The sequence below is a fragment of the Zootermopsis nevadensis genome, unplaced genomic scaffold, assembly GCF_977971745.1.
Source record: "Zootermopsis nevadensis isolate Lab colony 2312 unplaced genomic scaffold, Znev_1.0 Znev_ptg000025l, whole genome shotgun sequence".
NCBI classification, from domain to species: domain Eukaryota; kingdom Metazoa; phylum Arthropoda; class Insecta; order Blattodea; family Termopsidae; genus Zootermopsis; species Zootermopsis nevadensis.
Genome location: NW_028259157.1, coordinates 12,266,738 through 12,289,427, shown reverse-complemented (window position 1 = coordinate 12,289,427; position 22,690 = coordinate 12,266,738). Strand labels below are relative to the sequence as shown.

Sequence of the window (22,690 nt, the reverse complement as noted above, 5' to 3'; positions counted from 1 at the left end):
AAATATATTCAAGAATTAAAATAGTTACCTTACATACAAATCAAAAAATGTTGTGGAAGTTATTGTTACCAACTCATTTGTGAATTACTTGCCCATATTTTAAATTATGAATTCAATTAATTGCTGGTTTTGAAGAAGTTCACTGTTATTACATTATGACTTTTCTCATATATTTCTGTGTGCTTACATACGCACGCCCCATCTATCAAGGCTGAATCAACAGCTGTATTTTTTGCTGATGATACTAATATTATTTCACATCCAGAAATTTACCACTTTCATAATTACATGATAGATGTCTTTGGTAGTTTGAACAAGCAGTTTAAAACTAATCCAATAAATCAACAATAATTTTTTCTGTCAACTGTGTGATATTTGCTATTAACAACAAAACCTGTAAGCACTAGCCTATTAATTTAAACATATGTTATGTTAAGAAAACAAATGAATGAATAGGAACAATAAATTCTTGGCAAATTATAATACTGTAATAAAGTGGAAAACATACATTGAATATATTGTCCCAAAATTAAGTCAATTAGTTACTTTGATTACTTCAATTCCATCATGGCATATGGGGTAATCAAGGAAAATTCAACAGCAAACTTTTTTAATTTCTGAAAAGAATCATTAAAATAATATGTCAGGTAAGGAAAGTGTCTTGCATAGAATTACTTTAAAAATTTAATATGCTTCATCTTGGTAGCAAATTCTTCCTTTCATTACTGTCATTCGTTGTGGACAACATGGAAAAGTTTCATTTATTATGTTCAAATAACACACATTATAACAAAATTTAACCTTTATTATTTACTATGACATAATATAGGAGTATATTATTCATTACTCAAATTGGTAGATAATCTTTATTTTAACAATAAAAGTTTAAATAATTTTGTAGGCTTAAAACTATTTAAGCTGCTAAAATTAATATATTATTTCTTATATAACTCATGTTCTGTAGAATTTATTGTATTTGAAGTAATGTTAACATTTATAAACATAATATTTCTTTGACACTATATTTTATAAGAACAGTAAATTTTATGGAGCAAAGTAATTAACTGTAGCAACCAAACATTTATTCCTGTATATGATATCTTCTATATCTTTGTCCTAGGAAAGGTCTATGAAGTATAAATAAATTCTGTACTACTTGCTTCAGTTTAGGTAAAACATCTGTGTTTCAAACTGCATGGTACATGTCTCAATAACAGCATCTCATTAGTACATCACCAAAAACAGAAAGATAGATATATTGATAGATAGATTTAGAATCATCCTATATAACCTAAAAAATAGGGTGTAGGACAAGTCAGAAAAAACATACCACATTCAGAAAACACCTACAAGTACAATACAGCTACAAAACATATCTGAAGAACAAAATACACTGTAACACACAATACTGCATATCATACATTATATTATTAACAGCTTTTCATCAAATTTGTATTATATTTAGAGACAGCTGAGATTTTCTACATTCAAAACATGTTTGTTAACTAAACAGTATCATTATCCATATACAGTAGATTCCGGTTAATCGGGGCAACCGTTTATTTGGGACAAATCTTAAAGAACAAACATTTTTAACTCTTTACATGGAACTTCGCATAATTGTGGCAACCGCTTAATTGGGCCAAAGCGTTCTTGTCCCTATGTGTCCCAATTAAACAGAATCCGCTGTACAATAATATCATATTTAGGTTACTTGCATACAAATTACACTTGTAGACGTTTATAATCATAAATAAAGGTCTATAAGTGTATATTATATACTTGGTAAAACATGCATATAAACAGTGAACTAAACTCAAAATTTACACACAGAATTAATCAGTCAGTTCTTTTAAATTGTTTACTGCTGGTAGATAAGCTTTTAATTTTGATGATCACATTGTTATGTAGTTTTATTTCAGTGCAGTAGACTCCTTTTTGATAGGCTATAAAATTAGGAATTGTTCTGTGAAGATCACACTTGTGTCTTGTGGTTTCTGTATTATTCTCTTCTCTGTCCAACTGCCATGATTCCAGTAATATTCTTATATGGAAGGAATAATTTACCAACCTCAGAAGAATTGTGTCATACTGTTCTACCATACGTCATGATCCAGTGGAAGTATGAAAAGTGTAGTTTCTAGGACCACATTACTAAGTTACTTTATTGCAAAACACGTATGAAATTTATATGAATGAAGGACATCATTTTTACAGTTAGCAGCAATCATCTAGATCAAGGGCAATTTTTTTACATCCTGTATATATAGCTCATTTGCATATTAGTTATTACCGTGTTATTAGTTACACGTTTTATTAACTTTAAAAAGAGCTTGTTGGCTGTGAATCATATATTTATTCATAACTGTAAACATAACCTGCATCGAAGTGCATAACCTCACTTTCTCGACAGTGTACGACCTCGGAATATTAGTATTTCAGAGGGGGCAAATTTTGGTTCACGAGTGCGGTAGACTAGAATATTATATTCATTTTAAATGTTTTCGGCATTTGCCATTCTTGCTTTCTCCTTGTTATTTAAATGTTTACAGAAACTCATGCAAAACATTGAACTCCTATTCCCTATAGTTGAAAAGTGTAAATTTTTTTAAGCACGACCTACATGATTCAGGGATTTTTCTAACATAAGAATTATTAAATTATCTACAATGATTTTTTCAAGGGATAAGTAGGACACTTTTGCATAGGTATACTTAGACTTTTATTGATACGCTTATTAAATAGATGTCGTAATGATTCTGAATTTCAAGATGGCGTGTGAATTAGAGGTCTGTAGATAGGAGCATGCCATTGGTTGTATTGATGTCGCGTGAATTTAAATTATAAACTACAACATTTCTTTTTACCATGGATTAAAACTCAGTTTTGTCACGAAACACTGAAAATTGCACTGTCAGTCTAGCGTTTCCGGTGTCAGGTATGATAATGAAAAATACATAGCAAGCGTATAGAACCCGTTCATATAATCAAGCATATACATTGCAAAAGTAGAATCCTAGAAGCCTAAGTGGTATAACAGCCCAGAAGACCAATATTAACTTTGAATTTTAAGTTTTCTTCTTTCTGTAAATTTAATTTGTGCTTTATACTCTTTACAAAGATTATATCAATTCTCTGACAGCAGTGTATATGCCTGCTATATTTGAAAAGGATGCACATATGGTCTCTTCTGTATGTTTTACTCTTAGATTGGATTCATTCCTTGAGTACTGGGTTGAATGTTTGTGGATGTAATTAGTCAGATTAAATGACATTTTGTGTGATGTCTGCAGCAAATGATTCTTGCACAATGACGCACGTTCGTCACCACAGCAGAGAACTACACAGAGAATAGAGACCATGTGATTGCCCTCATTGTGGTTGTTCCTTCACTCAGCATTCTGCAATGTGCAGTCATCAAAAGATACATCTTGAATCAAAGGTCAGGTGTGCTGTCTGTGTGGAAAAACATTCATAGAACACAGCACATTGCTCTGGCATTGTAGAAAACACACTGGTGAGTGGCATAAAATTACTTTGATTATGTCATTGGTACTATTTAGACTCATGCAAAAGATGTATTTGCTTGCTTTGAACCCTAATGACATGTCCTTACTGATATTTGTATAATTTTATTTCTGTAGTTTTGCTGTTTTCTGTCTGTGGAATTTTATGAATTTCTATCCATATTTTGTTACTCAGAATTGGAGAATATGAACTTGGTACTAAGTAAATTTGAAGTTTAATCTTCTGTTTAGTCTTGAAGAATATATTGTTTAAGTTACATGTTGTAGGGTGCTTAATATTTTTACTGCAATTCTAGGGATAAACAATCTGTCACATGCAGCAGAATGTGGGAAGCAGTATGAATGTACAGAGTGTAACAAGATCTTCACCGAGAACTCCATGTTGTACTACCACAAGAGAAGTGACTCCGGACTGAAACCATTTGAATGAAATGTCTGTCATCGCACGCTCCATGTAAAGCACAACCTCAAGACTCATATGGTGTGGTATGGTGGAGACTTCGTCTAAAGGCCTTCGCCATTGTTCAGGTATCTATATTAATTAACTTATGTTACTTAAATATTTTTGTAACAGAATTTGGCTCATATATTACATAGATCCAGTAGAGTAACAAGAAATTTGTAATGGGAGGGTTTTTTAAAATTAGTCATCTTTGTTGGCAATGGTGCTACATATTTCTGTTACCATGTCAGGCCCTTAACACAGCTCTTCTACACCCCACCCCCCACCAATACAGTGATCAATGTTAATTGCTTCATATACCAAGGTATAAAACATAAAGTATAAAGAACATTGATGATGTTCCTTTGTTTGCAGCTTATATATATATCTGTCTATCTTGCGACACATGGTTTAACCTTTTTAACTCTGTCGTACACCCATTGTAAGAATTATGTCATATGTTCATCTTTATTGAATGGTAATGGGTGATTAAAATGTCTGTTTTGTGGGATGCTGACCAGGTTTCAGATCTGGGGAAGGGACATTTTATGCTAGTGGTTTGCTGCTGCTGCTGCACACAACTAGGTGGGACCACATGCGAAGGCCGTAACATAAAGCCAGTAAAAGATTAAAGTTATTCTGTTTTATTACACATCATCAAGCTGGCCTTATCAGCTCTGTTTCTGCGGTACACTTACGTACCTGCGCATTGAGTCAGGAAACATTTCTTAGTTCAGATACTGGGATGGATTGAGTGTGCAGTTGGGTCATTAGATGGTGATATGAATATAATACAATTTTAGGAAACAGAGGAACAGTGAAATCTTGGCTGTGAAAAGGTTAACGTCTAACTCACATTTGCATGGTGCACCATGTTTTTGTAAACAAGACTCTGAACAGCTGTTGTAGTTCAGCTTAACAGTTATGTTTGTAGTGGAGGATTCAATTTGCAGAAGATTTAGGTTGTGGCAGCAAAAGCATTACATGTGACTTGAAGGGTATTTAATTACTCACATTTACATACTCTTTTAGTTTTAGAATGCATTGATTGTGTTTGGTTTGATTATGAGTCAGTGATTTTCTGTAACTGTAGTGAGTGAGTACTTGAGTAAGCCCAGTAATCTGTCCGTATATTAGCCTGCACACAGTTGACTCCATGGAGTAGAATCTTTCATGAGAAACTAATAGCTGCTCAGTTAGTCAAGACATTCTCCGCATGTTGCGGTACCCGAAGGTTCATTGCCATGTTCACAAGGGCCTGCCAGTCCCTATCCTGAGCCACATGAATTCAGTCCACACCTTTCTATCTTGTGTATCAGGAGGAAGCTTTGATAACTCAGTCAGAATAGAGAGTGTAAAGATGGCTGTTTTCTGGGGTATTGTTCCATGTAGGCTGTTAGAAAGTGAAACTGATGCTGCAGAGGTCGCTGGTGAATTTCTATCAGACTACATGGCGCATCATCCCAGAAGACAGTCATCTTCATACTTGTCACCATGGGAACCTGAGATCTTACCTAGAATAGTGATTAGGATACAGGCTAGATGACGTAAATAACACATTTTACAACAAAGGATCACACCAAGCTAAGATTGAGGCCTCAGAAGATCTAGATATTGTATGACTGAATTTTGGGGTGGAGTGGTTAGCACTCTTGCGTCTTAGTTTTTATGTTGTGGGTTAAAATCTTGACCTAGAGACGTGTCGATTTTCTCAACCCCTCTAAGATAAATGGCCTGCTTTAAAAGAGTTTCTCTCACATCGTATATAATTCATTATTCACTAATCATCATTTGATTCCATATATAATCTGAGCTATTGACAGCCTAAATCATAAATAAATAAATATAACGAACCGTTCACTGCTTAATGTAGATGACAATTGTTTCGATTACATTGCAGCTGTAAATCATTTAAGTTTAATGGATTCCGTGGAAATTGGTACTGTATGAATAATTGGACACTTGGCTTGCCGTTGGCAATACGGGGTCGTCACGAATAGAATATTGCTTCCTGTTGTTGGTTGTATGTGTGGAATGGCTGGTTATATAAATGTTCTGTCTATAGACACATCCATTTAAGAAGGAAATGTTTGAGTCATCAGCCATGCGGCAGTCCCTTGAATATTTTATCAAGTTCTCCTCCTCCCTCCTCCCCCCGGTCGTTCGCCCCACCCAGTAGGAACCTGTTGCCGCTGAAGATAGAGGACTCTGCATGCAGGTATTAGAATCCAGCCTCGGCTTCCGCTCGCAGTCCGTCCATACTTCGATTGCCTGGGTGTTGACTACTTTGGGGCCTTCAAAATTCTGTTGCTGTGTGCATGGCCATTTTAAGCCCTCATTTTTCATTTTCATAAACTTAGAAAACTGAGAAGCAATAAATTGTCGAAAAAATTGTTCAGAATTAATATTTAGAGTAACGTCAGATTCTTCGCTGTAAAATAGACTTTTATTAGACTTATTAAGAAGGATAGACGTATTATACATAAATACGTAACCCGTGTATGAGGTACTTAATTAAGAATTGTAAATTTTGTCGACTTTATTGTTGTTAGTATCGCCTCGTGAACTTGTAGGCACATACCAACGTTTCGGGTAACATACTTTATCCATTTTCAGCCCTGAAGATAGAGAATATATGTTTCTCCTAGACGTTGGTGTCTACATGCGTTGGGATTTTCGGCAACGCGAGGATGTCAAATCTCAGTTGTAAATTTTGTTTACGAATTTTTTAATGTTGTGTACTCAGACGAAATAGAGGGAGTTGGTTCACTTTAAATAAAATTCGCCCTACGGAATAAGCGTAGGACTTTTGAGCGCGCTTTCAGATTCGTCAAGTGCCTTAGAAAAACAAAAGGTCCTGGAAGATTGGATTCCTCGTGCCGCTGTCTTTTCTGTTGCGCCTAATGATATTGGGGATGCAGGCCCGTCTTACGTCACTTCAAATCATTGCTTTATTTCTCTTACGGAATTCAAATTCGGTTTTCCTTGGTTCAAGTGTGAACAGCTACAAGTCAGAGAAAGGGATGTGAGTGATGTCTTAGGCCCATATTTTGTATTATCTGTGGTTTGGCAAACCTGGTGTACATGATGATGGCTTGTGTTGTGACGTCGTGTAGACTCATCTACGGCGACACGAGGCTTTACCATGCACGAGTCCATTGTTTGTACTGTACATATGCATGCATGAACACAAAATTCTATATTCGTGAGCTACATGTCGATTACATCAACTTCTTAAAAGAGTATGGAAACTTTTATGAAGGAAATGTAATTTAATCTACGGTGCATCGCGTTTAGACGCAATTACAATTTGAAGCTAGGAGGGTTTCATGCACTGATCGCAGCTTCTTATGTGTGCAAGGTTGGTAGACGTGATCACATGTTCATACCCGCGGGGGCAATGGGGGTTGGGAGCACCAGGTATTGTTCCAAAGCGGCCCGTCGTAACCTCTTCGTGGCCTAGGCAGCGAGTAACAAAGGATACTCGTCGTCAGCTGAGCAGTTGCTGAATTATGTTGATATGACAAGTATGGGATGGGTTAGTTGCCCTCATTTGCAACCCCACAAAGCCTAAGGTTATATATATAATGCAGAAAGATTATGTTCATGGGTAGAGCAGTACCTGATATATTAATGTGCTAGAAATTAAGAAGAGGTGGCAGACAAGATCAGATTGCATCGGGACTTGAAAAAATCGCGAATTTTTATTGCATGTGCTAATGTTCTGAAATCCATTTCCTTTTCTGTAGAATAATAATACCGCCACGATGGTCTAGCGGTTAGAACACTAGCCTTGTAATCCTGGGGTCTCGGGTTCGATTTCCGGCGGTGCCCGAATTTATAACTTGTGTTGGGCAAGGCCGTGGTCTAGGCAACACGGAGTTTTCCTCCGCGGCATCCCAACAATTACTCCATTCACACACAGAAGAAGGCAATGGCAAACCACTTCTGGATCATCTGCCGAGAACGTATATGAACAGGTCCCAGTCCGAGAAAAGGATGGAAGGATCCTGTTCATATGGACCTGTCCTCAGACAGAACACTAAATAAATAAAAATAAAGAATAATAATAATTTCAAAAAAAGCGAAAGATACAGACGAAAACAACGCGGATGCAGTAATATTTACAAAAAGAGGCAGATATTAATAGCAGTATTCGTTCTTGTTTGTGACTTCGTGTGGACTCTTGTAGACACCAACGGATGGTCTTTAGCTCTGAAGATGGAGACATTATTTTTCTCCGAAACGTTGGTGTCGTCCTGAGAGTCTACACGGCCTTCCCATCGAGAGGAAGATTATCGTTATTTATACGCGTTTTGAGCGTTCTTAAAAGAGATGACAAATAAATAATCGAAACTTTTAGACATATCAAAATTCATAACACTCAACAGCAAAAATTAAAATTCTTAAATTTTGTCTGAAGCTCTAGATTATCCGTAGGCTGACTAAGAAATCAACTTTCTAATAAAAATATCCACCAGATCTTAAATATGTGCTTTTCTAGCGGTGAGCTGAAAATGCGTCGACTTTTACTTGAAGTTCCTTAAAGTAATCTGTCTCAAAGTTAACGTCTTCCGCGACGGGGCTCATGCTTTCGCCCTAGAACGGTCGTTTCTTATTTTTGAAACGCACTTAAAAATGGTAAGACGTGAGGGGGGGGGGGGGGGAATTGTGACTCGTAGGACTTGAACGGTGTTTTAATGACGTCAGAACACACCCCGTTCTTAAACACTCCTTGAAGTGTGATACTGGTTTCACGCCAATGCAGAACAAAATTGTAAATTTTACTTCTGTATATTTTGGTCTTTACACTTTTTAAATACAGCAGGGAAGGGAAAAGATTGTGAAATGTGTAGTACCAAGCATTCAATATTATTTCCAGCAATGTTAAATATTAGAAAAATATTAGCGAGGCTGGAGTAAGGCCCTTTTAAGCTATAGGCACTTCTGTTTCGTAGGCTTTTTGGTGGTGCATCTGCATGGGTGTATTATCGATTTCTGTGGGCAGATTAGTGATCAAAATTATCTTTAATTTTTTTTCTCGGAAAGAGATATTTGTTACAAGTTTCGTCATGCAATTTTAAAAAAGTCGTGGTCAGATTCGTAGGCCCTGGGCACAATTCTTGCTGTGTCTTTTGGATAATAAGAGCCTGGGTGTGGGGACTCTGTCTTAGAGCGCGCTCTTTTCTCGACAAACACGAGTTAACTAAGCTAAGTCAAATCGAGCAGCCTGTTGGGGGTTGGGGGTGGGGGGTTGGAGCCCGGTATGGGCAGGGTCTAGCCCAGGGAGTGAAGAGGAGAGGGGTTGATCCGTACGACTCAACTCGTACTTGGAGGAGCCCAGGGAATCCACAGTCACGTGATCAATTTGCATGATGGCTGGCTCCCGGCCTGCCTTGAGAGATGAACAAATTTATCATCGTCTTCTCAATCTTCGTCCCATTCCGCCGAACAAACAGACTGCTGCACGCTCCACTCAAGACAAACACGGCGAAAGGCACCTCTCAGCTGCAAGGCTGACGCCTGGCGCCGACCACTGCCGCTGGATGTACCGCGAGCAGTGGGAGCGCGGGGCATTTCGTGGCAGGTCAGGGGTGCGAAACGTTCTGCATTTGTCCACCACAGCGAAGTAAGTAGTTACTTGACATCTGGCTTAAAAACTCTTACAGAGGGAAATATAATAAGGATAATATTAAAATGGGTCTTAAGAGAACAGGTTGGAGAGTGTGAACTGTATTAATCTGGCGCACGATAGGGACTGGTGACGAAATCTTGTGAACACGATAATGAACCTTCTGATTCCGTAAAAGACGGAGAATTTCAGATGTGCTTTCTGCCACCCCCCCCCCAAAAAAAACAAAAAAATCAGGGCGATGAGTCATCGCCTTCGGGGTTAAAATGGCCGCGACATGAAACTGACCACTCAACTGCATCTAATGGTAAAAAAGACGAACAATGATCTGGATTTATTTATGATCGTTCTGCTGTCGAAGTTTTTCCGTCGCTGAATCGAGGCTGTGTTGCAATCCCTATGAACGAGTGAGAACTCGCTTTCCATTGTCCTCCTACAAATTGCCTGCTCGTCCCAAGCGGCCAGCCGCTGCCTCTGCGATTGTTTGCTATTTTCAAGCTCTGCCGGCCGATTGTTTGCCTCCCGGGCAAACTGCGGGCTCACGTTCGTGGTGTTGGCGCGTGATTACGCGACGGTTAACTTCTGGCTTCCGCGATTACTTCTAATGCAACAAAAATAATCGATGCCAACTGTGAAATACAAAATTAAGCTACAGAATGACACTACTGCTGTTACGGATTCCTAATAACAAATATAATATACAGGGTGTTCAAAAAAAGATGTGTACACACGGCAGGGACTTTCGTGACCGCGTCGACTGTGCCAGGAAGCTAACGGTGGTCATTTTGAACACCTACACTAATTTTCTAAGTGCGAATACTGACATATATAATGATTTAGTTTATTAAAATGTCTTTATTTCGTTCATTGAATGTGTGTATGCGTCCTTTGGTGGGCGAAAGTAAAAGTTATTGACATCAGCGTACACTGGGATATCAGGAAGTTCAGAGTGCAGATGCACCTTTTGAAATTAAGAGCACGTGGACATTGGAGGAATTGAGAACTGTTGAGTGGTTATCAGCTGTGCTTCATAAGTGGAAAGGGCTGGTTAGGTGTTCGACGCTGAGGATGGCAGCTTTGACTGAGGATTTCTTTTAATTTCTCCTCAGCCTCCCCATGCAAATTCTGGAATAGTACCTGGAAAGTGGTCAAGCCACAGCCTTCCGAATCTTTTCCAATTTATCTTTCTTTGTCTTCCTCGAATTCGACATTGCATAAACTCGTCTTAGTTCATGAGATTTGATGTTCTTCCGGGTTCCGGCTCCGTGTAGACTTGTCAGTAGAATCCAACGTCCCAGCCCCTAAAGCCGAGCGTCATGTTTTAATTTGATTGCTGTTTTTGCATAGGGCTACTGAGAGCTGTAGTTGAGTCTGCTTATCAGTCGTATACCTGGGTCGAGAGTCCTGGACGCCTCGTGTTCCTTCTACGGCACTGAACACGTTTTTCCTCCTCAGAGTCTTCATGTCCGTCGTGCAATATTGACTATCCAGTAGATACAAGAGTAAACACAGACAATGCTGATGATGGCAAGTGATGCGTGCGGCCTGGTCGCCAGGCAAACACATCAAGGCCCAAGGCCTTTATTATTAGGCAAATACTGCGACGACCAGTGGATAACTAGGAATATTTCGATTTAAAACGCTGTCTGTCGAGCGCTGCTTCATGTGTCGTTATTGCTTGCTGCTACAAGATTTTTTGTGGGCGCCGCGAATACGATGGCTGATTTTAAGGCTGTTATGAAACATGTTAAAGAATTTGTGACGTGTTTCGTACAATATTTATAGCGCGTCTGACCACAATTTTTATTTGTTGAACAACCGGTCTGTAGGCCTCGATATGATGCAGGAATGGATTACAGTGCATACCGCGTGTCTGTTTCTTGTATAGGAGCGTAAAGCAAGACTTTCTATAAGGATTAAGCTAGGATTTTCGACGTGTCTCTGGGTGAGTTCAACTTCTTCGGCGTAACTACGTCGAAAACACCGGTCGTATTCGTCAGGTCGATACTGGAGTTAAGTATCAGCCTCGTTTTAAAAGAGAACTGCTACGGAATTTTCGTAACTCTTTTAGTGGTATAAACGAGATATCTCGGCAAGAAACTTTGTTGACCGCGACTTTCAGGATGTTATAATAATTCCCATTAAATACACTTTTGCTATAATATTTAAACATTAGAAGTCAATTTGTGGGTTTCCAATAATTAGAAGTGTTTCGATGGAAAAATACTAAACTGTTATTGACGTTTCCATCAAAATAACTCTGGCCGGGGGAGGTAGCGGTTTGATCAAGATCTTTATTTTATTTAGTGTTCTGTCTGACGACAAGTCCATATGAACAGGATCCTTCCATCCTTTTCTCGGACTGGGACCTGTTCATATACGTTCTTGGCAGATGATCCAGAAGTGGTTTGCCATTGCCTTCTTCTGTGTGTGAATGAATGCCACGGAGAAACCGGGGAAGCCCCCGGAGGAAAACTCCGTGTTGCCTAGACCACGGCCTTGCCCAACACAAGTTATAAATTCGGCACCACCGCCGGGAATCGAACCCGAGACCCCAGGATTACAAGGCCAGCGTTCTAACCGCTAGACCACGGTTTGGTCAAGATAGCTGGCAACATCGGAGATTGATATCAGGTGCTTATTTAACAAATTATCTCAATTGTATGAGAGGGGCATATGGATGCGCTGAAGATTGAGACAGTATGTTTCTTGGAAACGTCACGCGGCGTCACAACGCTCGCAATTTGGTTCTGTGGACCTGTTCTTGTGTTCCTCGGTACGTAGCCTCAACAGCAGAGCAGGTCACGTGTTCGCCGTGGACTCTCATCGTGAAGTGCCGTCGACTGGCGACTTCGTTCCTCGTTTGTACTCAAGCCTCTTGCTTTCGGACGTGAAAGTAGATGACATCTATTGTTGCATGAAATTTTTGTAGAGTCGAGTTAATTATCTTCTTTCCTTTTGTGTTGTCTTTGTGGAAGCATAATCCCGGAGGGAGTGGGAGCTGCAGACTCTGGTCTTGTGTGCACTTGCGTAATGACTCGCGTAGTACAGAAGAAGTGGCAGGGGACTCTGCTCCATGCAGACAAAGAGACAACTGAAGTTGACGTTTGTCTGACGTCAAAAGGACATTCATTATTATTTGGTTTATCAGCGCTGAGATGTGGCGAGGAGTAATCTTTTGGCTCCGTCTTGCCCTTTCCCGCATTTCTTTCAAACATTCGCTATCACGATCAAATATCACTGCTCGTCTCTGGAGCATCAGAAAGACGTATGTGGGGGCTTCGTGCTTGGAATCTGTGCCGCTAAAACGCGATGAGTCTTGTGTTTCCGGACCTTGAAACGGGCACGTCGGCTTTCATTTTTCCGGGACGCCGTTCAACTCCAGAGTCGTAGAAACTCGGTTTTGTTTGTGTCTCTCATTTTCCTTACATTCTCACGAGATTACAGAATCGGTGTGAGATTTGGATTGTGGTCTTCTGGGTTGTGACGTCACTACTCTTTATGACGACGCAGGAAACCACAATCGATATAAAGACTTTCTTTCTAATCTCCCCCCCCCCCCCCAGTGGGCGTGGAGCGCCCTGTAGTTTGGTGCGATGTGTTCTTAGTATGCCTTCAGTGGCGGTTTGAATTCAAATTTGCTTCACAGCTTTTAGCAAAATTCAGGAAGTATTTTATGTGTAGTGTAGCATTGAACTAAATTTATTTTGTTTCTTTCTTTGTTTTTCTTAAAAACTTTTTTTGTATCTGAGGTAAAAAGAGATTTCAAAAATTGAAAATGTTTTGGGGATATTACAAAAGTGCTGATGTAGGAAGTACAGGATAGGTTATAATGGCGGGCTTTTGTGGACGTGATTATGAACCATTGTCTTCCATAAAAAACACGTAAATTGTTGACCAGATTAGTAACTATCAAGTTTTCAAAACTGATTACTTGAAAGCAGAAATTTTAATAATGTTAATCATGTCAGTTACACACGGTCAAATGATTTCTGCGATGTTACAGCTAAGGCATTTTTAATCAATGCTTCTGTACTAATGAACTCTCACATTTTTATTTACCATCGCTTAAGCACCATAACTTGCACATATTAAAAACAGAGATTTAATATTTCCCGATGTACTAAGCTCCTGTCTGTTATTTGAGTTCTGTAGACGGGGAAGGGCTTAGCAGGCCCACTGTTGTAAATATGCAGTATACACTCGCCCAAACATAATTGGCGTTTATATGTGTGGAGTGGATTTGGACTTTTAGGGCAATAGGGATGAACGATTTCATATACATGAAGGGAGCGCGTTTTGTGTGAGTGTCGTGTCGGGGCGGAGGGGTTGCACGAGGTGAATAGGGATTTTCGTGTGTGTGTGTGGTGGGGGTGGCTGTGGATCGGAAGTGTAGTGTGATGTTCATAGCAGACACGACCCCAGTTTCAATTCTAATACGATCTACGTACAACAGATTAACGTGGCGAAGGGATGGAGTGAGGGGTAGAAACCGATGGCTTGTCACCACAAACCAGCAGCATTCACTCAACAGGCGCGTCTCCTGCATTGCTGTTTCCGGCTCGTGTATAGGCCATAGAATCAGGAAAATATCGTACGCTTGTCTGTGCCTTGCAGTAGAGGCGATGTCAGTGGCCGGCAGACGCTGAGCGAGGGGGCTAATTTCTAATTCGAAAACCGGATATGATTAAAATATCTGTCTTACCGCGTGTCTTCAACTGTGGATGGGGCAGACGGCCTCCATATATGGAAGGAAGCTGTTAATTAATAAGTTCAACAGGCAGTCGCGAACAGCCGACAGATTTAAACTGTGAAATCTGCTTTAATGGTCCGAACTGTCACGAGGTTTTCATTGGCTGGCTTATTATGAAGGCGGTAATTTCTTTATTTTGTTTGTCGTATATTTAATAACGGTTGTACAGCGCCGAGTAATGTTTCAATTATAAGCAGGCCTTATGATGTCTGAAGGGCATGGCGTATCTCGAGGTACTACTTTGGTATTTACCTGGACTGACTGAGAAAGGTCATAAAATTCTCATTCATGATAGCCGTTTCCGGGCCGAGATTTGATCTCGGGACCTACCGAATACAAAGCAGGAGTGCAAACCAGCCGGCCCCGACGTTCGGTAACAGGTTACCGAAATTCGTGTTTACTAAAACTAGGACATTTCATTTCATCAAGCTGGTATCACAGCAGTTAAAAATGTCTGAATTATTATTCAGCTATCAGAATTTATATCTTCTGTTATCAGTCGATCAATAATGAAGTTTGAAACATTTAATTCCGAAGAAGTTTGTCGGGATCCCCTGGTGAGGAGAATGATCATAGAAACAGATCTTGGTCTGAAGACGTTCCTCTGGGTCCTGGCGCCGTGTAGACTCGTCGGCAGATACGAACTCCATCTTCTGTGCTGATGATGGAGACAGTATGTTTCTCCGAAATCCTTGAATCTACAGACGAGTCTACACGGCGTCAAGACCCAGATGAACATCATCGTTACCCTCACCGCCGTGACATAATCAAATCTGACGAAGTTGTTAGCCGTCCTTATGGAACTGTTCTAGCATTTGCCTGGAGTGACTGAGGAAAACGACAACCTAAGCAGGACGATCGGTTTCCGGCCTCAAGAGTCAAATCCGATGCTAACGAGCCATCCGTGTCGTTAGGATGGATATTTCTTGCCTACTCGCAGCGTTAAATTATTCGTGTTTTTGTTCCCCTCCTTTGGTTATTACGAACAGTCGAGAGTCAAACCAAGCAGTCAGTCTTGTTTGTTTCATTATTTAGCTACAGGAACGGCAGATGTTCGGGACCCCCAAATGAGAGACGCCGAGGCTGAATCTGGAGGGAAATGGGCGGAGATGCCATTCATTTGTTGGGATTGAGAGAAATCACAAAACAGCAACCAGTTCCCACTGCCCTTCCAACTACTGTATCATTACAACGTTACATCCTGTGTCCTTATAGAAACGTATATCACGCCCTGATGATGGAGGCAGCAAGCATCTCTGAAACGTCGATAAAAATCTACGGCGCACCAACCCAGAACACAACCGTCTTCAAATTTGTATTTATTTTAGCCGTCACACAAGCATTTAATTTTAATTTTTCTCGATCTAAATCGACCGTCAACAACTTACTACCACGCACGATGCAAAAATAATTGTTTATTGAGCTGCTGATTTTATCAATTGCAAGATATGCATTTGAGGTACTCCACTCATTTACAATATTAATGGACAAAATTTCACATGCGTAAAACTTTCTGTTGTTGTCTTTAATATTTATTGTAGTTCTTAAAATATTATAAACACATATTTTATAACGTCTTATAATTTTCTTCGGTTTCGTCAGATGGCTCTCGGAAAGCGTCTTCAAAGTTACCTCCTCTCGTATTCTGAAAACCGCCGAGCGTTCATCATCATCTCCGTATTTGATAGGATGCAGTAGTATTTATGTAGTCGAAGCGTCGTCAACACTTTAAAGTAGTCCACGACTGTAATCTTGAGACTTGCGGGGTGAGAGCGTCTGCCTTTAACGCTACGGACTTCCTTCATTCCTTGCAAGTCTCAAGATTACAGTCTTGGACTGTACAGTGGTTACTATAGATACCACGTACTTGTATTTTTCCCACAGAGTATTTATGGGTTCAATTTGATTTTCACTGTGAACAGCCATTATTTCCGTAAACACCACTTATAAATAGTTGGTCTTTGTTTTTGTGAAGTGCTGTGTTTTCTTTGAGGTCGGGATTGAATTTTTCAAATATAATTTAGATCAGCTTCATGCTCTAGAGCAGTGGTATTCAACCTGGGGTACGCGTACCCTCGGGGATACGCGAAGACATCTTAGGGGGTACGTGAAATTTAAAAAAAATATATTATTTTATGATAAACACTGAATAATCAGTAATGTAATTTATTTAATTTATTTTAGATGTAGATTATACACTACGTATAACTTGAATTATACACCAACAACTTTGGGGGTACAAAGTTGAAGAGAAATTATATCTGGGGGTACGCGAAGACATCTTAGGGGGTACGTGAAATTTAAAAATATATATATTATTTTATGATAAACACTGAATAATCAGTAATGTAATTTATTTAATTTATTTTAGATGTGGATTATATACTATGTATAACTTGAATTATACACCAACAACTTTGGGGGTACAAAGTTGAAGAGAAATTATATCTGGGGGTACGCGAACAAAAATGGTCGAATACCACTGCTCTAGAGGATTAAGGAATCAATGAAAGAAGAAACATTTGTGTTTTATGTATACGTCAGCGTAAGTTTACCTGGGATCCAGACAACACAGTTGCTGGCACCAGGATGTATCTACCGGGTGGCGAACGCAAGGGTTCGGTTGATGACTGTTGTTTATGTTCTGCCCCTCTGTCTGTCTGTCTGTCTGTCTGTGTGTATGTTCCGTATCGCTTCGTGTTCCACTTGACTCAACCACGCTACAGGGAAAGTGGACTGGGGCCCAGTAATTACCATATTGCCGTCCCTAACCCAGGAAACGTGTAACCGTTCTACCTCGCACACAAACGAACAGGAGATGAATCAAACTCGTTATTTTAGGATTTTATTGACTTCTTAGTGATGAAGTTGCCCTGGCAAAGTGGAAGGGAGGACACGAGCGGTAGGTGGAGTGGAAAACAGTTGTAATTTAATAACAAGATTCTTTGCATAACGCTCTGCACAGTCCGGAAAAAGTAATAATGTTAAGAGTAACTACCACTTTCAAGAGGACGGTGAGTGGTAAACTTGGTTCTAAAACGCTCCGAAGTCGCTTTGCATCTTTAATAAACTCTCTGTGTATCGTTTAAATCACCCATAATAAACACAGGAATTAACTTGAATTTACAAGTAATTGTTACTAAAACAAACAGACTTTCAAATATTCTATCAGGGTTTTTTTAAATTACCTTGTTTAAGATTATACTTTTTGTTTTCGGACATTTGTAACGCTAGATTATCACACCCGCTTCGTATTCGGGAGATTCCTGGTTCATATCTCTGCCCGGAAATTTTTCGTGCTTATCTCAGGCTCTTCAAGCAAATGTAGGGATTATTATTATTATTATTATCATTTAGTGTTCTGTCTGACGACAGGTCCATATGAACAGGATCCTTCCATCCTTTTCTCGGACTGGGACCTGTTCATATACGTTCTTGGCAGATGATCCAGAAGTGGTTTGCCATTGCCTTCTTCTGTGTGTGAATGGAGTAATTGTTGGGATGCCACGGAGGAAAACTCCGTGTTGCCTAGACCACGGCCTTGCCCAACACAAGTTATAAATTCGGGCACCGCCGGGAATCGAACCCGAGACCCCAGGATTACAAGGCCAGCGTTCTAACCGCTAGACCATGGCGGTTCATTCCAAGTTTATTAATCATTAATGATCCTACCATTCGAGGCTAAAGTCTGAGTTACTAGGAGCGTTGTTGCTTGAACTACAGAATACTGCGAGGTACTTAATGCTGCACGTGTCTCGGTAGTCCTTTTTTTAGAGAGAGAGAGAGTGACTACAAACACAAGTTTCATTTGTGATGGATGCTATTCGGTACTTTTGGTGGCAACGCAAAGTAAAAGCAAATACATGACCTAAATTTCGACATATCCAATGTCCTTATGAACACAGGAGGAAGTAAGCACCTCTGAAACGTCGGTCAGATTCTGCCAGATTTACATGGCATAACATCGTAGAAGACAGGCATCTTTAATCGGGGTATTTTATTCTTAAAAAATATCTAAAGGACTTCATTTATATCTTAAGACATTTATTTATAAATTTATTGACCAGTTAATTGTTTGAACTGAAGCCGTGTCCCTATGAAACGTCGGTATCTGCCTATAAGTCTGTCGAGGTCACAACTTAGAAGAAGAACATCGTCAGCTTCACCACCGTGAGAAGATAAAATCTCACTTCTAGGATTTCAGGCTTTCACGGCGATGAGCACGAAGTTGGCTGTCTTCTGGGTTGTAGCGCGGTGTAGTCTGGTAGAAGTTTACTGACGTTTCAGAGATCTTCATCGCCCTGATGATGGAGGGCCCCTGAAACGTTACACGGCGCTACAATCCAGAAGATAGCAATCTTCCTAATCTCACTTCTGTAATGACTGCGTTGCATTAAACTGTCTTTTTAATCACAATAATTGCAATCTTTGTTTCGCGTAACTGCGAGTCGCCTTGTCCTCATCACTAAGATCGCTTTGCCGTCACGATCCACCGTCAAACAACGCAGTCTTTCCTGAAATCGCGTCTCTATTGTTCGTAGGACGGAATGAGAACCCTGTCTTGTCCAGGTTCGGGGGTTACACAGAGCGGAGACACCGCAATCACTTGAACAAACTCCGGCGCTCAGTTGTGATCTTGAATCACGCTAACACCTCCTTTATCCCTTCCCCTTTTAACTGAGCACCATTATTTTAATATTCTGTCGACCAGATCGGGAGAAAACTTTTGTATTTGTATTATGTGGGTTTTGCAATGAAGAGAACTGGTATTGGCGATGTGGAGGAGGGACTCCCCTTGTTTTATAAAGACTCTTGAACGCGTAAGCTTCTGAAATGGGGAGAGGGATAATTTTACAATTGTGTATTCTTCTCTCAGGTGTCATAAATTATTCCAAAATTTAAGGTGTCAATAGTAAAATATCATAATGAGATCGTAAATATAAATCTGTAGTACTCGTTACTCATTCTCTCATCTATCCATCGACGCCTATTGGCTTAGTCTATTAAATACTCAACATGAAATAAAGTTTCGTAACTTGTACTATTCTCGCAATAGGCCTGTCGCTGGGTTAAATCAAGAAGGATGTCATGTAAGCATGCGTCAGGCCTACATATGAAGATTTAGTCTGCAAACACGAAGCAAACATTTTGCTTGTGATCTTGAGGGTTGTGACGCCGTAAAATCTGGTGGTGGTCACCAACGGTTCGGAGAGTTGAATGAACCCTGACGATGGAGGTGATGCATTTATTCGAAACGTCGAAAATCACCAATACTACTACAGGGCATCAGAACTCAGAAGACCTTGATGGATATGTTAGGGGTGAATGCAGATGGGAGGCTTTTGTGAATACGATAATGAACCTTTTTTTGTCATGTTTTCAAGGAAATCTATCTGCGAGGATAACGATGTTCTTCTGGGTTGTGGCGTCGTATGTGCGAGTCTTCCCTTGCCTTCGTATTCTGTAAGGCGTTTCTGTTGTTCCAGAATACTAAATCCTGAAGACAAACGGGGTTTGGAGCAGTCGCGGACGGGCCCTGCGATAATACAAGACGAAATTATTCAGTGCCTCCCAACACCTGCAGCTATGGCACTGAATTTGGATACGAAACATGGTAAGAGGAACGTATAAACTTATTTCTACCACAACAGCATCTGACGTAACGTAGCATAGCCTGATCTTAGAAGAACAAATAGACTGAATTATGTATGTGAACATGAAGATTATTATTTTTAAGCGATTCGTTGTCAGTGCTGTTATATTGTGGATTTTGTTCTGAGTGTGACGTCGTTTACATAAGCGCGTAGATACTAAGTAGGATTTGAGGTTTTCACGGCGGTGAGTCCGAAGATGGTAGAAGATTGTCGACGTTTCCAAGGTCCTTGATCTCCGTTGATGGGGGCAGCGAGGACCTCTGAAACGTTGGTGAATTTCTACCAGGCTAATCGGCGCTACAACCCAGAAGACAGCCAAGCCATCCTAGGCAGATACTAATGCCGTGAGAACCTCAAATATCTTATTATAAATGAACGTTCGGGTTCCATAACAGCGGGAAATTTGTTGATAAGTGAGGATCTATGAAATTTTGAAGGTAGTCTCTGCGGCATGTGAATTGTTTTCGTCGGTCCTTCAAACAAAATATAAAACTGGGAGAGACGAAGGCCGCTTGTTTTCCACTCTCGTGCAGTAGACCATCGCCATTCCTCATTCCCCCCCATCCTCAGTTTGTTCGGAAGATGAGTTGCTACTGACCTCGTCTGCGCTGCCCGAGAGAGCGTCTTGGATTCCTGCTGCGTGCGGCCCCCAATTACGTGAACCTCACCGCACTTTGCGGTTGAGTGAGTAACACCGGTGCTCGATATTCGAGGGGTCCCGGGTTTGATTCAGGACTAATACCACGGCTGTCCTCACTGAAGTATTCTTGATATTAGTAATATTTGAGGTTTTCAAGGCTGTCTTCTGGGTTGTTGCGCCCTGATGATGAAGGCAGCAAGGGCCTCTCAAACGTTGGTAAACTTCTGCCAGACTACACGGAGCTACAACCCAGAAGACAGCCATCTTCGGATTCTTGATCTTACTCGTTGCCTCTCAATAAGATACTTAAATAACTTAAAAATCGAATACGACCGATTAATTTGACATCTTTTCAAGTGTATCAGTTACGATAATATTTCTTTACTGTTGATATAGCGTCTGTAATTGAATTAAGACCCAAAGAAATATATTGTCCCCCTCCGCATGGATAATTTTAGTGTGAGAGTGTCTCCTCAGCCCACATATCGCTCCATTTTATTCTCACGATTTATGATTTCTGTTTACAAACTGTTCATTCCGCCTTGTAATTTATGGAACATTAATCTCGTGGTAGTACGCCACGGTGGTCTAGCGGTTAGAACGCTGGCCTCGGGTTCGATTCCCGGCGGTGCCCGAATTTATAACTTGTGTTGGGCAAGGCCGTGGTCTAGGCAACACGGAGTTTTCCTGCGGGGGCTTCCCCGGTTTCTCTGTGGCATCCCATTCACACACAGAAGAAGGCAATGGCAAACCACTTCTGGATCATCTGCCAAGAACGTATATGAACAGGTGCCAGTCCGAGAAAAGGATGGAAGGATCCTGTTCATATGGACCTGTCGTCAGACAGAACACTAAATAATAATAAGATGACGTGGTCTAGCGGTCAGAACGCTGGCCTTGTAATCCTGGGGTCCCGGGTTCAATTCCCGGTGGTGCTCAGATTTATAACTTGTGTTGGGCAAGGCCGTGGTCTAGGCAACACGGAGTTTTCCTCCGTGGCATCCCAACAATTACTCCATTCACACACAGAAGAAGGCAATGGCAAACCACTTCTGGATCATCTGCCAAGAACGTATATGAACAGGTCCCAGTCCGAGAAAAGGATGGAAGGATCCTGTTCATATGGACCTGTCGTCTGACAGAACACTAAATAATAATAAGATGACGTGGTCTAGCGGCTAGAACGCTGGCCTTGTAATCCTGGGGTCTCGGGTTCGATTCCCGGCGGTGCCCGAATTTATAACTTGTGTTGGGCAAGGCCGTGGTCTAGGCAACACGGAGTTTTCCTCCGTGGCATCCCAACAATTACTCCATTCACACACAGAAGAAGGCAATGGCAAACAACTTCTGGATCATCTGCCAAGAACGTATATGAACAGGTCCCAGTCCGAGAAAAGGATGGAAGGATCCTGTTCATATGGACCTGTCGTCAGACAGAACACTAAATAATAATAATAATAAATCTCGTGGTGCTCGCTCGTCAACCAAAGTTTCAAGGAATTCGGGCGTGTAGTGTTCATTTATCGAAATATTATGATGTTCATTTATGGGGAACTTTCATCGAGGAATTCTGTCACATCTAACATTCCCCTCATGGCGTCCCTTTATCGATGTGATACTTCGTGGTGTTCATTTATCGACCATTTATGTCGAGGAATTCTATCACATGGTGTTCATTTATCGAGCATCCACCTCACAAAGGCCTCGCAACACAGAAGCCCGCATAGCACGAAACTTAGTGTTACTTTATTCTGAAAATCGTGATCCCTCGCCGTAGCGGACTTAGAGCCTTCTAAAGGGATTGCATTGCTCAAGGCCTTGCGATTGTGGTGAAGTGTTTAGACGGGGGTGTATTGTGCGGACCAAATGCGCTCATGTAAGGAAGGTAGTTTGTTTGAAAAGTTGCTGTCGGCACAGATATTCATACAAGAAGAAACACGCATTGGGCCTCAGTGAATTAGTTGGGTCAGGGTCAGATAAGGAGGAAGACCTCTTTGTTGAGATCATGATCTTCTCAGAGGGTGAGCTGACAAACCTCGTCT

The 22,690-nt window shown here is 40.6% G+C and overlaps 1 protein-coding gene and 1 long non-coding RNA gene across 8 annotated transcripts in view; one reads left to right on the top strand and one right to left on the bottom strand.

Moving 5' to 3' along the window:
* Positions 1-784: 784 nt before the first annotated feature.
* Positions 785-6,071, bottom strand: LOC110833215 (uncharacterized). The gene is made up of 2 exons (XR_002544156.2): positions 5,824-6,071; positions 785-3,456 (listed from the first exon to the last, which is right to left on the bottom strand). It is a non-coding gene; the product is annotated as an uncharacterized LOC110833215 (long non-coding RNA).
* LOC110833211 (dual serine/threonine and tyrosine protein kinase) overlaps positions 3,377-22,690 on the top strand; it is a 101,027-nt gene continuing 81,713 nt past the window's right edge. For all 7 annotated transcript variants that reach the window (XM_087355933.1, XM_087355931.1, XM_087355929.1 and 4 more), the window contains exons 1-3: positions 3,377-3,517; positions 3,824-4,055; positions 19,841-19,968. The gene's annotated coding sequence lies outside the window, so the exon portion shown is untranslated. The remainder of the gene's footprint in view (positions 3,518-3,823; positions 4,056-19,840; positions 19,969-22,690) is intronic.